This window comes from Physeter macrocephalus, chromosome 13, assembly GCF_002837175.3.
Source record: "Physeter macrocephalus isolate SW-GA chromosome 13, ASM283717v5, whole genome shotgun sequence".
Taxonomy (NCBI): Eukaryota; Metazoa; Chordata; class Mammalia; order Artiodactyla; family Physeteridae; genus Physeter; species Physeter macrocephalus.
The window spans coordinates 16,411,145-16,417,144 of NC_041226.1; the positions used below are offsets into that span (position 1 = coordinate 16,411,145).

Below are 6,000 nucleotides of genomic sequence, written 5' to 3' on the forward strand. Positions count from 1 at the left end.
ATTTCCATTTCAGAAATTAGGAAAGAGAGGTTTTACGAATTAAGTTACTTGCCCGAGATGACAACACTAGGGTGTATCAAAGTTGAGCTGCAGCCCAAGTCTGACTTTGGAGCTGACTAAGCTCTGTCTCACTTTGGTTGTTACCTGTGGCCACAAGGAAAGTTATATGATTCAGTCTTGGCGAAATTAGAATGAAAGTTTTAGCAAAATGAGTTCTCTTACGTTGTAGTGGTCAGTTTTCTGATTTTGTTCATATTTATGAAAAGTGTGCAATAAAATTTCATTGCTCTCGTTTCAGGTAACTCCATGCATTGGAGACCATGAATAAATATGACATGATTAAAGCCATTGGGGAAGGTGCCTTTGGGAAAGCATACCTGGCCAAAGGGAAATCAGATAGCAAGCACTGTGTTATAAAAGAGATCAATTTTGAAAAGGTAAAGTTAAGAAGTTAAAATTCCTGTTCATTTTCAGTGGTATATTCATCTGGCTTTTAATCCAGTTTGTCAAGGAAACACATCTTTTTTTTTTTTTTACAAGTGTGAGTGAGTTGACTTTTGTTTGTTCAGTCTTCTAAGTCCATTGTCCAAACAGCAACCAATGATCTTATTTTCATTTTTATTTTTAAATTTTATTTTTATTTTTATTTTTTGGCCGAGGCATGCGGGATCTTAGTTCCCCGACCAGGAATGGAACCCATGCCCCCTGCTGGGGAAGCAGAGAGTCTCAACCACTGGACTGCCAGGGTAGTCCCTAGTGATCTTATTTTTAAAGAAGAAAAGAAAGAAAAAAAGGAAAAGAGAAAAAGATGTTATCGCCCTGGCTCCTATGGTACTCCTTACAGTGATAACATCTTTTTTTTAATATCCTATGGCACGTCTACGAGATGGCCCCTCCTCCGTTGCTCTAGTTCCTCTGTTTTGCCACGCGCTTCCTCTGACTGCCTCTCCAAATTCAGGTCACCTCCGCAAGGAGACCTTCCCCAAGCATCCTAGCCAAGGTAGCTCCCTGACTTCAATCACTCCTTATCACACCACCCTGGTTTATTTTCTCAGTAGCATTTATAATGATCTGGAATTACTCTGCTCACTTATTTCTTGTCTATCTCCTTCCCCATGCAGAACTGTGCCTGGCACATAATAGGTGCTCGAAAATATGTATTGAATGCATTGAAGGAATGGAGGAAAACCATATGTTATTGTTAGTCTAATGGTTTTGGAGAATAATTAAATATATTTGATTTAAGAGGAATCATTTTTGCTAAATTTCCCTTGGTTTGTGTTTATGTTACCCTCTCTAGTGGCTGTGTTCGTTTCAGATATATGGGGATAACAGTGTCCATTATGGGCTAGAATACATGTTAAGGCAAGTCTCGTTGGTTGCCTTCTGGAGGATTTATAAGTGAGAGCAGCAGAAAATCTTCCATACAAAATGGGTACAAAATGGATGAATCAAGTTGCACTTATGTGAATGTACTTAGTGCCACTGAACTGTACACTTAAAAATGGTTAAAATGGTAAAAATTTTATGTTGTATATATTTTACCATAATTTTTAAAAATTGGGAAAAAATAGGGACTTCCCTGGCAGTTCAGTGGTTAGGAATGGGTGCTTTCACCGAAGGGGCGTGGGTTCAATCCCTAGTGGGGGAACTAAGATCCCGCAAGACGTGCAGCATAGCCAAAAAAAAGGGGGAAAAATAAAAGGACTTCCCAAACTTACATGAAAACTCAGGTGTAGATGATTAGCTTCAGGGCGAATGCTTTACTTACCAATACAGGTCCCTTTTCGTGGATCCACCGCATACTTCTGCTAATGTCCTCTTAGTCTAGCGACCTGTCAGAGCTTCCTTCCACGGCCTTATTCTGCTCTCTCTCTTTTGTTTATCTGACTGCTCTTGTCTCCTCACCCGCCGTATGTCCCCGGCCACCAACCCTTTGCCGACTCTCTTTCTGTGTACTGTTACCTGATAGTCACCTCCCTTCAATCTTTACCACTCAACAGATCACTCTTAAAACTCTGTCCAGCCTTGGTATCTTCCAGAGCCCTAGTTGTGCATTTCATTAGCCAGCTAGATATCTTCAAGTAGTATCTGTGTGAGTAACCTACTGCTGTGTAACATATTACCCCAAACTTAGTGGCTTAAATAATAGACACTTATTATCTCACAGTTTCTGGGCCTTAAGAATTCAGAGTGAGGGGTGTTGAGGACCATCTTGGAAGCTAGCTAACACAATTGTACCCCAAAGTAGAAATTTCTCACTTTTCTAAGCAGATCCAGGTCACCCACTCTGTGCTGCTCTGTGTTAATGACACCAGTATTTTTATGATATCCAGGCTCAAAACCTTGGGGTCATTGGTGAATTTTTTCTCTCTCCCCATCCAGTTACTTGCTAAATGCAGTTGACTCTTTCTCTCCCTTGAATTTGTTTCATTCCTTTTGTCAGTGGCCTGGGTTACTTGGATCACTTCAGTACCTTTCTCATGGCTCCAGCTCTCATGTCACAAAATCTTGGGAATTCTCCCCCCAGGCTCCCAAACCTTCACTGGGACAGAAGTCATAGAGGAAGAGATGGCTAGATGCATCATCACCTTTGACTACACTAAAATATAAAACTTCTGAATGCCCAAAATACTTGCAAGTGTTGACTAAAGTGTTCTAGCTTTTTTTTTTTTTTTTTTTTTTTTGGCCATGCGGTGCACCATGTGGGATCTCGGTTCCTCCAACAGGGATCAAACCCAGGCCCTTGGCAGTGAGAGCATGGAGTCCTAACCACTGGACTGCCAGGGAATTCCCTGTGCTAGCCTTTTATAAATCTTAAAAAGAAAAAAATTATAACTGAAGAAGTCATCATATACAAATTTCAAACTCATTAGAAAACTAAGAAAAGTAAAATAATTCTATTGATTTATATCACTTTTTGCTGATACAGTTGGAAAGGATTGAAAAGGATATAAAAGTGGAGGAAGCGGGCACTCTCTTACTCTGCTGATAGGAAGGTAAATCATCCTGAGGGAAATTTATCAATACGTATCAAAGCCTTAGAAGGATCCATGCCCTGTTTTTATTACTGATGAGGAGTAAGGTCCGAAATATGTTGTAAAGATGAAAAAAAACAAGCCACAAAAAGTTATGTGTATATATGTGTGTACTGTTAATGTCACACACACACACACACGCACACACAACATTAACAGTGGTTATTGCTGATTGGTGGGATTTCACCTCTATCATTTCTTTCTGCATGGTCAGAATTTTTAATATGAAGCATATATTATGTTTTTAAAATTAAGAATTGTATTATTTGTATAAGCAGAAAAAGCTATCTTCATCTTGAAAAAGAAAAGAAAAAAAAAGTATGCATCCTAGGATCTAGTAGTTCTCCTTCTGGGATTGTATTCCGAGGAAATACCCAGAAATGTACAGACCGTCAGCAAACAACCTAAATGTCCAACAGTTGGGGATTGGTTAAGTAATTTGTGAAAGACTAAGCTGTTCGTCAAAATCATGTTGTAGTCAAAGTATTGACATGAGAAGTATCATAACTTTTGCTAATTAAGAAAATAGTATGTGTAGAATGATGCAATCTTTGTAAAAATATATGCATTATCTCTCTCTAAAGGTATGTATATTCCCACACATATCTGCCCATACATATAGGAAAGACCTACTTACTACATTATTATCGAGGTGGAATGTGGGATTATGAGTAATTTTTGCCTTGTACTTTTATATCATTTCACTCTTCAGATTAGTTTTGACACCCCTCTCTGATTTGTTCCCAAATTCCATTTTCAACCTCCCCTCACATACTCTTCCTCTTTGCCACATGCAGATCCTTTGCACCGCAGCCTCTGTGCTCACCCGAGGGGCTCTTTCTTCCCCAAAGGTCTTTGCCTGCCCATCCAAGCATCAAGATCCCACTTGTTCAGGGCTGAGACTCAGTACGCCTTGTAGAACCTTGCAAATCTAACCTCTCTTTCTCTGTAAACTCCATAGCTTTTTATCCGTACTGCTGTTATGGTACTGATTGCTGTCTACTTTGCTGTGCTTTAGCTGTTTATTTTGTGCCTTCTCCTCCTTATTAAACTGTATATTCTGTGCAGGGAGAATCCATGTCTTTTGCATCTTGGTATTCCACAGAGCAGCTAAGAATTCTTTGCACCAGTAGCGGGTCAATAAATTCTTATTGGATAAATAATTCAATGCATAGATACTTTCAGGCCTTCTAGCTCTGTTGTTAAGCTGGTACATATTTAGGAATTATAAAACCATTTAAATTCTAAGTAAAGAAAAAATTATGTGGGAGGTGAATCCTCTATAAAAATATATATTAATGCATTTCATAGAGTCTCTCCCATTCTTTAGTATAGATAATAAAAAGCTGACTGTGTATTTCTCATAGAGCAGTGAATTTTTTCATGTTTTACTTCATGAACCACCCTAGTCCCCATGCCATAAATAAGTAGAATTTCTATTGAGCCTTGTTATTGTTGCTTTCCCGTATCTCTCTGTTATCAGATTTGCCTAACAACATTTGTGTCACAGTATTAACATTTATTACTTATTTTTTTCTTTCTACTCTAAGGTACTTTTTCATTACTTCTTATCTAGAGAAATTTACATTTCTTCTCAGCTCTCCAGCACCTCTCCACGAAGCAAACTCTAGACCCCAGAACTTAAATTGCTTATTTTCTTACAGGTACGAAAAAGCTCTATATTTTCTCTCATCATCCTACAATTATCAAGCATATTCTTTTATTTCTTGCCTTCAAAAATGCATTGTATCTTTTCTTGATTATAAAAATTAAAATGTTCATTGGGAGAGGCCGCAGCAGAGGGAGGCCCGCATACCACAAAAAAAAAAAAAAAAAAAAAAAAAAATGCATTGTATCTTTTCTTGATTATAAAAATTAAAATGTTCATTGAAGAAATTTTGAAAAAAACTGTAGGGAAAAATAAGGCTATTTAGAGGAAAATGAAAATCACTTTTAACCTCTCTCTTCATCACTATTAACATTATGGTGAACTTCTCTCCAGGCTATTTTTAATGCATAAATGTACCGTGTAAGTTATTAGAATATATTAGATGATTGATGTCATGGTGGATATACTCTTTTATAGAAGCTTTTGACCCTTAGTGTATTATGAATATTTTCTTATGTCATTCAATGTTTTCATATAATAAAATGTTCTCGTATAATATCATTCAATGTTTATAGTAATAGTGGGTGCCTAGCAGACCTCGTGCGATCCCAGATGTTTTACATAATTAATCAATTTAATCTTCACAACAACTCTAAAGGTAGATCTCATTACCCTCACTGTTTAGGTGAAAGGGCTGAGGCTCAATGAGGCTCAGTAATTTGCTCAACAAGGCACAGTGACCAGCAAATCCTTCTACCTCTTCCCCAGCTCTTCCTGCCAGTGCTTCCCCGGATTTTTGATGACCGCATAGTGTGACATTAGGTTAAAAATACCATAATTTATCTAACTCTTTTTCTATTTTCAGACAGTTATGTTGCTTGATTTTTTTGCTATGATTAAATAACGTTCAATATGTAGAAGAGTCATTTTTTCTTAAACAAACTGTGTATATATGTTTACCTATATGTGCATTAAATAAAAAGGTCTAACAATTAGCAGCAGTTACTCCTAAGGAATATGAATTCATGGGATGGGTGGAGAGGAAAAGGGGAAGTTTTACTTTCATATTATTTACTTCTATCTGGCTTAAAATATTTTTTCAAATCACTAGTGTAAATTCTTAATTAAAAACTAATAGTAGGGCTTCCCTGGTGGCGCAGTGGTTGAGAGTCTGCCTGCCTATGTAGGTGACGTGGGTTCATGCCCCGGTCCGGGAGGATCCCACATGCCGCGGAGCGGCTGGGCCTGCGAGCCATGGCCACTGAGCCTGCGCGTCCGGAGCCTGTGCTCCGCAACGGGAGAGGCCACAACAGTGAGAGGCCCGCGTACCGCAAAAAACAAAAACAAAAACAA

The 6,000-nt window shown here is 38.2% G+C and overlaps 1 long non-coding RNA gene across 4 annotated transcripts in view; it reads left to right on the forward strand.

The window, feature by feature from the left end:
* LOC102994613 (uncharacterized) overlaps positions 1–6,000 on the forward strand; it is a 40,748-nt gene that overhangs the window by 2,028 nt on the left and 32,720 nt on the right. For all 4 annotated transcript variants that reach the window (XR_008618971.1, XR_008618969.1, XR_008618970.1 and 1 more), the window contains exon 2: positions 299–437. This is a non-coding gene — a long non-coding RNA (uncharacterized lncRNA). The remainder of the gene's footprint in view (positions 1–298; positions 438–6,000) is intronic.